The following is a 12,833-nucleotide window of genomic DNA, read 5'->3' on the forward strand; positions in this document are numbered from 1 at the left end:
TTGGAGAGGGTCCAGAAAAGGCTCTTCAATCTAGCAAAGAAGGAGTAACACAATCCAACAACTGGAAGGTAAAGTTATGCAAAGTAAGAGTAGAAAGAAGGTGTACATTTTTAACCGTGAGGGTAATGTACCGTTGGAACAATTTACCAAGGGTTGTGGTAGATTCTCCATCACTGATACTACTCAAATCAAGATGGGATGTTTTTTCTAGACTAGTTTTTTCTAGTGTCTGAGATGTTTGTCCCCAACTTAAACCTGTCCAACACATTATCAATAAACTACAGCCTATACTGGAACAGGATACCATACTCCAAGAGGCTCTGGGAGACAGACCCATAGTCTCCTATAGACAACCACCTAACCTCAAGATGATTCTTACCAACCACCACAGGACATACCACACTAATACCAACCCTGGTACCTTCCCTTGCAACAAACCCCGTTGCCAGCTTTGTCCACATATTCATTCTGCTGATACCATTATTGGACCTAACCAAGTGAGTTATAAGATCAAGAACACATATTCCTGCGCATCCAGAAATATAATCTATGCTATCATGTGCCGAAAGTGTCCGTCTGCTATGTACATTGGACAAACATCTCAGACACTCCGCCAAAGGATTAATGCCCACAAAACAGATATCAGACAAGATCACAAAGAGAAAACAGTTCTTGCCATTTTAACCAGAAAGGACACTCTCTCAATGACTTAACCACCTGCATTCTGCTACAAAGACCTTTTACATCTGCACTTGAAAGGGAATCCTCTGAACTGTCATTCATGTTAAAATTCGACACTTTCCAAAAAGGACTCAACAAACATTTGAACTATCTCACCCATTACCAAGATAGTTTCCCCAATTATCACCTCTAATACCATTAACTCACAAACATCCCACTCTCCCTACCTCTAATATCATCAATTCACAGACACTTACCTTCCTTCCTTCCCCCTCCCCCCGCCCCTGCATCGCCCTCCTGTTCTGAAATGTGATTTGTCCTTTTCATATTTGTTCATTTTTTTTAATTGTATCCTTTGGTATATATGGTTGTGACTACTTTCTTCCACTATTTGATCTGAGGAAGTGGGTCTGGCCCACGAAAGCTCATCATCTAATAAACCATCTTGTTAGTCTTTAAAGTGCTACATTGTCCTGCATTTTGCTTCATACATATTTCAGCCATTTCGTTCTTCTGATATATCTTATATCAAAAGGGATTCTACAAACTTTTCTTTTCAGGATAAAATTATATGCACCTAAGGGGGGAAAGCCAGCAAAGTTATGACAAACATTAACTTATGATAGTTTTATTTTAATCAGTAAATGAGTGCTGGGGAACCTGTGTTTATTGGACTGCATGCATTTCCCTCTAAATATTTGACATGATACACAGCATATTGGTAGGTATAAAGATGCTTCAATGCTGATTAAATGAGTCCATTAAACTCTGGGAGTTGTTAAGTGTTTTCACTATTCATTTTTAGAGCTCCTAAACAGAGGAATAGCTATGTAAAACTGCATACATTAGGGTTATGTCTACACTAATGGTTCTTTCGCAAGAACATCTTGTGCAAGGGTTCTTGTGCAAGAACTCTTGCACAAGAACACATCCACATTGCCATGTGCTTTTGCACAAGAGCATCCATGGCAGTGTGGACGCTCTCTTGCACCAGAAAGCGCTGATGGCCATTTTAGCTATAGGGCTTTCTTGCGCAAGAAACCCCTGCCGTGCATCCACACGGCCCTCTTGCGCAAGAGCTGTTCCGCAAGAGAGCTTACACTTGTTAGAAAAGAGCGTAGCTCTTGCGCAAGAAGCCCTCTCTTACCACGCTTTACTGTAAATCTTCTTGCGCAAGAGCAGGTGGGCAGTGTGGATGCTCTGCAGAAGAATGGCTGTTCTTGTGCAAGATCCCACCAGTGTAGACATAGCCTAGATGTCCCCTATCTTTCACAGCTGTTTAACTTATTTGGCTACCACGCTCCCTCCGATGGATTCCTAGTGGGTATGTTAGTAGGGAAAACACTCCTTTCCTGACCTTTCTCTTGTTAGTCTAGGAAAGCCATATTATAGTACTGTCACAGGCTGGCTGGCCCTTTGAAGGGAGTCAGATTTAGCCTTGCTTGTGTGACACAAATTATCCTCCAGCTGATCCTGATCTGGTGACTTAATTACTACCAGTGATTCCAGCTGTGGAAGTGTGAGAAAGAATTACATGGGGGAGAGAGTGTCAGAGGGGTAGCTGTGTTAATCTGGAGCTTTAAAAACAATGAGTAGTCCTGTGGAACCTTAGGGTATGTCCACGAGGCGTACAGCTAGTTCGGATAGGAAGCCTAATCTGAACTAGCTAGTCCGTGCCGCGTGTAGCCGCGCGGCACGGGGTCCGACCTAGCTGGCATTTAAAAATGGCGCCGGCTGGCTTTATGCAAATGAAGCCCGGGAAATTCAAATCCCGGGCTTCATTTGCAGCTCCGTATGACTACATTACCCCCCCTAGTTTGAACTAGGGGGGTAGTGTAGACATACCCTTAGATACTAACAAAAATATACAGGATCATGAGCTTTCATGGGTAAAATTCACTTAATCAGATGAGATAGAATGCAAATGACAGAATCCAAGATATTGGATATGTCAGTTGTAGGCCTCGGTTAATGAAGGTAATTAAAAAGGCTGGATGTGTTCCATTCATAGCTTTTGATGTGAAAATGCAAATGTCAAAGGCAGAGGAAAGTGTTAATGTCTTTATTCAAGCCCAGTTTAGCAATGTCAAATTTGTAAGGGTATGTCTACACAGCAAAGTTATTTCGAAATAACAGCTGTTATTTTACCAGCGTCTACACAGCCAAACCGCTATTTCAAAATTACATTGAAATAGCGGAGGGCTTATTTTAAAATTGGTAAACCTCATTCTACGAGGAATAGTGCCAATTTCGAAATTGCTGTTTCAAAATACGTGCTGTGTAGAGGCTTATTTCAAAATAGGGGGCCTCCAGCACTTCCCAGGGTGCCCTGGTGGCCACTCTGGGCACAACCAAGAAAACTCCTCTCCCTCCCCCGCTCCCAGGAGCCCTTAAAGGGGTAGACTCTGGCCACAGTGCCTGTGCCAGCTCCAGGCCTGCCAGCCCAGAGCCAGCAGTCTGTGCACCTGGCCCAGTGGCCCCAGCATGAGCCAGGCAGCCAGTGCCAGCCAGTGCCCACCACTTCCTAGGACCAGTCTGCCAGCTCCCAGGAGCCTGCCAGGGGCTGGAAAAGGTGGGCGCCTGCCTGGTCCAGTGCAGAGATCATGGACCTAATTCAGGTTTGCAGGATGCCTCCAACATCCATGATCTCTGCACTAAATGGAGGAACGCAACCGTTTAGAGGCGAATGGCTGCCAGCCTGGCCACCAAAGGCCACATGCGAACCCAGGAGCAGGTTTGCATGAAAACAAAGGAGCTGTGGCAGGCATATGCCAGGGTCACAGGGGGCAGCTCCCAACCAGGGGCAAACCCAGACCCCTTCCCCTATTTTGATGCTGTGGACAGCATCCTGGGGGCAGGACTGTCTGTGCCCCCCAGGTGGTCATCTACCCTGGGGCAGAGCTTGCTGCCTCCTGCTGCTCCAGTCCCTGCTGCCTCCCCAGCTACCGCTCCTCCTCCTATTCCTTCTTGCCCTCCCACTTTTTCCTCCCCACACTCCCCACACCCAGAGGGATGCTGAGGCCCCCGCACCCACGGTGGTGGGAGACAGTTGGGCCGGCAAGACCCCCAACCCTGAGCACTGAGCTTCTCCTCCCCCTGCCTGCTCCCTCCTCCCAGGTTTCTCCCTCCCCACTCTCACACTCCCTCCTCTCCTCTCCCACCTTCTTTCCCCAGTCTTACCTCAGTTTCATTCCCCCTCCACCTCAGTTTTGTTCAATAAAGAGGCTTTGTTGTAATGAACATGTGTCTTTTATTGCATAGCAGGAAGGGGGGGTTGGGAGGGGTAAGTGGAAGGACGTGAGGGAGGAATGAGGCACAAGTCCCCAGTGGGGCACGCCAGGGAGACTGTTACTTCCTGTAGAATGTGCTGCTATGTTCACAGCAACATGTCCAGGAGAAGCACCAGAGGGCCCACGGGCGGCTCCGGCTCCATGCTGCAGAGTGCTGTGGTGTCTTGAGCGAGAGCAACCAGAGCACGTAGAGAAAAAAATGCTTTGCTGTCCCACAGCGAGGTAGGCAAGAAAGCAGGGAAACCTTAGAACCGGCTGTCGGGGGGGGAGGTCCCTTTAAGCACAGGTCTCAGATAGCCTCAGGCAGCAGCCACACAAGGTAACTCCTTACCTAATGCCTTGCCAGAACCGGTTCTGGCCAGCCTTAAATGTGATTCAGCATCCTATCAGTGTGGACGCGCTATTTCGAAATAGCAAAACTCTATTTCAAATTGCATTTTGTGTCTAGATGTGTTATTTCAAAATAAGCTATTTCAAAATAACTATTTTGAAATAAGCTATTCTGAAATAATACTATAGTGTAGACACACCCTTACTGAATTCCAGTTCAGCGCGCGCTCTCTGTAATTGGGTAATGAAATTCCTTTGTAGAAGAATGGCTACTTTTAAATCCATGATTAAGTGCCCAGCCAGGTTAAAATGTTCCCCTACAGGTTTATGTGTGTTACCATTCCTGATATCTGAGGAGAACTCAGTTACATGAGAGATGAGCTAAGGAAGTGCCTGGTGAAAAGGACTTGCAGAGAGGAAGTTAACCTCGCCTGTGTAGGATGTAGGGAGGTTCCTGGGAAAGCTGCTGGAGGTTTTATAGAAGTAACCCAGTGAGGAAACCTGCTGCAAAGAGGGGCCTGGTGCAGAGAAAAAGCCCTGGGAGGCTTGAAAACCCTGGAAGGACCCTGCAGGATTTGGGATTAAGGATGAAGAGCAGGGAATCTCAGTGTAGGGGCAGAGGAGTATTTGTTTAGATGTTTCTTTGGCTTTTTATTTGGACTCCTAAGCCTGGAAGGGGACTACATTTAAAAGTGGACCTTGATGAAGTGCTGGACCATGCAAGTTGTTGACAGAGAAAGCCACTGCAGAGCCACAGGACTGATCAGTAGTGTGCTAGAAATGATGAGAACCTCTGCAAATCCTTGTTCTCATGGCAAGGCTGCTAGGGTGGTGAAGGGAACCTTTACAGGCCTCTTGCTTGGTTTAGGTCATAGAATTCCTCAAGCTCTAGGCCTACAGACATCCAGTCTTTAAAATCAGATAGAGTAAAAGCCGCAACCACACTGTTATCATAGGTGTACTCTATTTCTAAGTACAGGCAAATACTGATGTTTCAGATGCAACTGTGTGATTAATGGTAGCAAAACCCTGACTGTTTAAAGGCAACTCCTGTATGAAAGCATAATGTTGACTAATGTCAATAACAAGAGCCTCCCAAACCATAAAAATAGAATCTGCCCCACTCATTGTGGTACTGTATCCTCAGAAAGCTGTTGGCTAAGTAGCTAAGCTTTGCCACATGTGGACTCTAGGGGCATTTGAATTCTAAACAGACAATGTCTAAATATCTTGAACGCTTGACTTATTAATTACCTCACGTTTGTATTAGTAATCATCTGGGCAGAGGGCTTTACTGAGGCTCTTCAGCAAGAGTTTTATTTCCCACTAACTGCAGAAAGGTATATAAAGCAATGATTAGGGCATGGTTACAGGCAGTGTTCAACAATGCTTTCACTTACTCTTATGTTTGACAGAGAAAATTAGTTATAACAAAAATATAGCTCCATGCTAGTGAAATCAGATAAACAAAACTGGACAAAAATGTTTATTTAGCCAACATTCCACTGTCTTTAATTTGGCCAGCACATCAATCTTATTTTTGATTGTTGTCTAACAATTTCACAATCATTCTTGTAAAAGTCCTTTTTAAACCATGATGGAAATCATGTGGGTTTTTTCACTTTAATTCTGTGGTGCCTGGCAAAAATACAGTTTTGCTGATAAGCAGCATACGGCATATCTCAGAAAACCACCATGCTGGACAACATGGAAAATGAAAGCATGTATGACCTTCAGTATTTTCTGCCTTTTCAGGGTTTTTTTTTTTATTTGGAAATTGCTCATCTGCACATTGGAAGCGACATGCTGTTATATCTTAAGCATGTATCTTTGAAATGGAAGAATAATGTTGGGGAGAAAAAAACCTAACATTAAGGCAAATATGGTGGACACACACACCTGCCTTTAGATTAAGATTTTATTCGTGTTCCCATCATGTGCTCTGGGTTCAGTCAAAGTAGATCATCTTGAACTTGACAGGCTTGGAGCACACTGTACAATTATTATCATTTTGGTAAGATGTCAACAGTTAGTATCCTAGCTATACATTACGAACAAACTTTATTAGTGAATTATTAAATTAATAGTTTTAATGCATAAGAAGTCACAAAACTCAAGTTAGGCAACCTAACCTTACCTAAGGCATGATGCACAGCTGTATGTTTATCGTGCAATTGAAGCCAAATCTGGATCCCGTCAAAATAATTTCAAAGTAATGGGCAGCTTATTTTGGTTTTTGTAAACCTCATTCCATGAGGAATAACACCGCTTTCAAAATAGCTATTTTGGAATAACAATAGTGTGGATGTTCCACTGCTGCTATTTCAAAATAGCTTTTCCCCTAGGTCATTCAAAGTAATTACTCCTCAGTGCCTTTTGGGGCTCTAAATCAAGATAGTGCATCCACATTAGGGGAGCCTGCCTCATACTAATTTCCAGGCTTCCCTGTAGTATAGACACACTATTTCAAAGTAAGCTATTTCAGAGTATTTCTTCCAGAATAGCTTATTCCAAAATAATTATGTAGTGTAGACATAGCCTTGGAGACTACCTTCTTCCTAGTTTTACTGAGGCATAAAAAAAGCAAAAATCTTACAACCTGTTATTGCAATGTACTTTTAGGGATTCAAATATCAATAGCTTCCATTTTCTCCCTTCCGTGTAATAACTGATTCCAGGAGTTGTTTGTACCAGTAGCTATCTGATGCTGAGATAGTGGATCACTTTGTTAAAAACCTGTATGCTCCCTCATCACAGAGTCCAGTGAATGCTACCTATTGTTTCAAGGGCTAGCATGCTAGTTCTGTTTCTCACAGTTTCTTTTTTTCTAGGCATTTCCCCTTACATCTGGCTTTTGTGAGACTTGAAAAACTAATGGCAGTCAATAACAAGGTTCAATCTGATCAGCAGCATTACATCTGGACACTAATTCTTCAACAGATACAGGCTTGTAGGAATTTGTCTTCAAGGAAAAACATGTCATTGTGCAGAGTTGCTGATCGCAGTAGATATTAAAGATGTTGCTTACTAAGTAAGATATCAAGCTATTGCCAGATATGTTGTTTTAGAAAACTATTTAGAATTAGGATGCCATTAAATTATTCCTATATAATTACGAATAATGGTGTTTAAACTGGCAAATAAACTACAGGCCACATTCTCAATATGTTCATATCTTTTCCTTACTTTCCCTTTTCCTTTCTCTGTGGATGCCATTATGAGAACCGTCCCCTAATTCTTTCATAGCATGACGCACATCTCAACAGAAAGTTCACCATGAGAACCATGTCTCCTTTCTTTTATGATTGCACAGGCTACCTCCATTCCCACAGGCTACTCTTTCTTTCTGGAGACTAAAGCAATAGTTTACATAGGGGAAAGTATTATGAGAAAGACATCTAGTGTATTTTACCTCCTTTTAGTGCAGTTTAGCAACTGAAAACAAGGGGAGTGACAGCTCCATGTGACCAGACAGCTCTGAGAATCATGAGAAAGTGCTCCATGGACCAGTGTTTGAGAATTATCATGTTATGACAACTATTTGTTTCGCACCAAAGCCAGTGAAAGGCAAGATGGCACCTATCTCAAATGTATATATTTTAAGATATCTTTAGAAAAATCAAAAGTTTGTGAATCTGAGGGAGAAGGAGAGAAATGGGGTCTCATCTGCACCAAAGGATTTAAATTGTTCAAAATGCTATGGGAGAAATTCTGGCACCATTGAAGTCAATGGGAGTTTTGCTATAGGGATCAGTGGAACCAGAATATCATTCCTCATAATCAATTTCTTGTTTGATTATTAAAGTTAATGAGAACTATAAGCTAACGATATGGGACACATTTCAGAGAATGGTGTATGTGCCAGTATGCTTATGTTCTCATGTATCCCAAACAATTCAGCTACTCTGGACAAATCTGCCCACCACTTTGGGGCAAATATGATACACACACTTTTATCTGGAATTGACACACTACAGGAGTTTATATTAATCATTATATTTTAGCCATTTTTTCCTAATTTTAAAATTTCCCTTGACAGGGAATCTTGAACTTATACATAACCCTTAACACTCAGTAGTAATGTATGCAGAAGTGAAGTTAGCATTTAGAGGGATGTATGATCTACACATTGTTTTTGATCAAGAAATAAATTATGCATTTTCTTGTGAAATACTATAAATGGATTTTGTTTAGGGCTGGATAATTTTATGACCCATATTTGTTATAATAAAACTTTGACTTATATGACATTGATGATGCTCAGCTCTATAGTACCTGATCCAGTCCAATTAGTTGGTTGCCCAGCCTAGTGTTTGGATCACAGTTGCCCAGGAATTCTTGTTTTCCCAAGAATCAAGGTAGGGAGGAAGCAGGCTAGGCTGCTACATTTTTCATGAGAGAGAAAGGAAAAAAAGGGAACAGAACCTTCCAGTTTGTGAGTAGCCAAGCTGATCCATCCTGTTTCATTTCCTTTCCCACCTCTCCACCATTCTCTGCTATGAAAAAGTGGCAGTTCACTCTGCTTTCTTTCTCTTAATTGCTCACTGGTATGGTCATATCATTGATACCTGCATAATGTAGATCCACTGGACCAAAATACTGGCTTGAGTGCTGGGCCCCATTCACTAACTACTTCCTAGAACCATTGTACTGTAGTAATAAATCACGTGTCTGAATGCTTGGACTAAGGATTCTGTACTTCAGTCTTATGCCTCTTGGCTTCAATAATCAGTCCATGGGCTGATCCCTTTGCACTGTGCACTTTACCTCAGGATTTGACCTTAATAGTTGGAGTGACCGTGCCAAGAGAGAAAATATATCCCTGAATTAACATCCCATTTTGTTTATGCCTGAAGCCACTTTTGAATTTCAATTACAATTCTGACCTCTAATTAAAGGAAATCACACTGAGCTGAATTCAAGACAGCCACGATGGGGACAACTTTACAGTTTCCTGTCCTTGAAAAATATGATTTATTTCTTGGCATCACACTGAGAACTGCAGTTCCAACAGTAAGCAGCAAATTCCAGATCTTAATGTGCTAAGCATATTTTGGCGCATTCCTAGCTGGTAGTGTTCAGGTGTTCGGGGTTAACAATCCTGAATTTTACCTTCTTTGTTATAAGGATTTTCACATTTAAGCATGCTATTTTCCACCACCTTTAAATTTCAAAAATATTCTAATGTAATTTTACATTTTTTGCTATAGAATGTAGAAAATTTTACAGCTCTAACTTACAGAATTTTGATGGAAAAAAAGGAGGAAAAAAGGCTGAGGAAAAAAAGGAGACTGAACATTTATCATTAAACTTGAAGGGATGAAGCTTTCATTGGTGTAAATGTTGATTTCATCATGCATAAACCAACAAATATTTCCATTGCTACAGTAATTGAAATTTACAAATAAGCAAAATGAGAAAAATACTGCTTGAGAACTTATTAGCATTTCATATAAGAATATTTACTTTATGTATTTTTCACATGTAGTATTGCTAATTTGTGAGTTTTTTAATGATTACAAAGCTTTATACTTTTTGAATCTCAGCATCTACTGCCATTAAATAATTATTATTTGATCTCCTCCAATAATGTCTCACAATAGTGAACATTTAAATGAATATTGAAAAAGCTTTAAAATTACCACCAGTGTGGTCAAAATTATAAAAGAATAAAAATCTAAAGGTACGTCTAGATTGCATTGCTCTTTCAGGATACCGGAAGTAACCTGAAATAGCAATGCCACGTCTTTAAAAGTGCCTGCTATTTCCCAAAATAGTGGGTGTGCTATTCCAGCATCCTAGTAATCCTCATTTCATGAAGATTAAGGGATTTGTCAGAACAGTGCCTTATTTTGAAATCTGGCACAGTTCAGACAGCGCCAAATTTCAAAATAAGCTCTTTCGATTTAGACTCAGAATAAGCTATGCAAAATGCGTAGTGCAAATTGTGTAGCTAACTCCGACAGAAGGGTATTGTCTAGATGCACCCTAAATCTTCCAAGTCTACCCATCATTTCTAATGATGGTCTTACAGCTCAGGTTTGAGGCATTTTAGTCATGTGGGAAAACTGTGTAACTCAAAAGATAAAGGCCTTCATTCTCCACTGAGGTCAGACTAGCATTTTTCTTTAACAATAAAGTACTTTGTAGGATGGTAAAGAGTCCCTGTCATTCACCTAGCTGAGGGAGGGCTGTACAAGGGGAACAATTCCTTCCTGACCTCCACAGTTGACCATCTTTTATCCTGAAGCATGATTTCTGATCACCTTATCACTCTTATCAGTATCTTATCTCTCACTTTACAGCTACATTGTGCAACTACAAATTGTATCACAAAGTTAACCACTTTTTAGAATTTACAGTTACAGGATTTGGCTGAATTAATTCTGTAGCAGTGATTTTGCACAGACCAAGAATACATGGCATAAAGAATAAACTTAAAAAACAACAAATAGTCTTGCAGCCCCTTAGAAACTAACAAAAAATGTAGATGGTATCATGAGCTTTTGTGGGCACAACCCACTTTAGAAGAAGTGGGTTGTGCTCACAAAAGCTCAAGATACCGTCTACATTTTTTGTTATTCTCTAAGGGGCTGCAAGACTGAGGTTTTTTAAGTTAGGGTATGCCTACACAGCACACTTATTTCGAAATAAGCTATTTTGGATTTTTCCCCCCAAATAGCTTTATTTTGAAATAGCACATCTACACTACAGGGGAACCTCAAAATTAGTCCTAGGCAGGCTTCCCTGATGTGGATGTGCTACATCGATTTAGAGCACCAGGAGGCACTGGGGAGTAATTACTTTAAATGGCCCTGGGGAGGAGCTATTTTGAAATAGCAGCACTACTGCTATTCTGAAATAGCTATTTCAGAATAAGTGTTAGTCCTTGTGGAATGAGGTTTACAGATTTCAAAATAAGGTGTCCATTATTTTGAAATTATTTCAAAATAACAAAATTGCTTTGTAGATGCTCGCATTGTTATTTCAAAATAACTGTGCTGTGTAGATGCACCCTCACAGACTAATAGTGCTTCCCCTCTGAAACTTTTGAACATGCATGGCACAAAGAAATATCTATAACTTGTTCAAACTATTAATATTCCTTTATTTTTAAAGGGGCCAGATGAAGAAGAGCGACTGACAAATACTTTTCAGCACTGTGGATATCTTAATCAAATACCGTGTAAGTCTTTTCCTTACTAGTTCAAATTAAAAAATGTATAGTCATTTTTATATTCTCAGACATTTGTGGTGACCCTTGTCATCTCTTCTATATATTTCTTAATGTGCAGTGACCTGTACGCTCACACTTGCAACTAAAGACTTCTGTGCCCATACAGTACTTCTTTAAAGTCATTCAGGGTTAAAACTGGACACACAGGCTGAATATAATTATTTAATGTAGTGTTGTTTTAATGTTGTATGCATTGTTTTCAGCTAATGGCCTCCAAGGGGAAAACATGCCCTTAGAACTAATTTCATGTTTTAACTGCTACTGTGTTCTGAGCAGAAGCATTTATGCATATTAAAATCTCGTATTATATTTTAAAAATATTCAAACATCATTCATTGATCAACCAGTTTGGGGCTTTCCCCCACCTATTTACATAAGCCTGAATATTGCAGATATTTGAAGGATTTACAGCCTCTCTGTGCTACCCATCAGTGTAATGCTGAGGAGTCATAGGTAACTGACAGATATGGGAATACATCATCTTGGTTAAACCAACATCTACCAAACTAGCTCTAAGTTTTCCCCTGAAAACATTAAACTGAAAAGTGGAAGGTTTATTGTGAAGAAAAATATATAGAGGGAAATAATCTATTTTAACTAGAAGTGGGTTTGGTTTGACTCCTCCAGCTTTATTCCCACTAATAGTTGTAATCAATTTCAGTACTTAAATGCCATCTGATTTCAGAGAGAAACTTCCCCCTCCAAACTTTTGGGTAAAATATCCCTTTATGTATTAATGCCACGGCTGTGCTGCTCATTTAGCTCTCCCAAATCAACTACATCTCAACCGGTGTTTAAGAGATGCACAGCAACTAGCTGCCCCACCACCAAGTAAAATCCTTAATGCCGAGTCTGAAACCTGCCACCCAGTTGCCTCAAGTTCAGGGATTCCTGACATGTAGACAGCTGAGCAGACGCCCAAGCACTTGCAGACTGGGATGTGGCTCTCCAGGGCTCAGGTACTATGGTGACGAAGGCCAAACAAGGCAGCGAGGACAGGGGATTGGATTGGGAGGCTGATTACCCCTTGGCCCCACGTGTGAATGCCCTATGAGGATGGACTGGGGGGGGGGGGGGGGCAGGACCGGCCTACAACATTTTGGCACCTGACACTGGAGCTCAAATGACGCCCCCTCACTGCACTAGCAACAGACACAATTTTCTTCACCCTGGGTCCTAGTGACGCCCCCCCACCACCACAGTCTGACACCTGAGGCGGCTGCCTCAGTTCGCCACATGGTAAGGCCAGCCCTGGGGGGGGGGGGGGAACCAGCTGCATTTGTCCCCTGAGGGCA

The sequence above is a fragment of the Pelodiscus sinensis genome, chromosome 1 (genome assembly GCF_052426305.1).
Source record: "Pelodiscus sinensis isolate ZL-2025 chromosome 1, ASM5242630v1, whole genome shotgun sequence".
Classification (NCBI taxonomy): Eukaryota; Metazoa; Chordata; order Testudines; family Trionychidae; genus Pelodiscus; species Pelodiscus sinensis.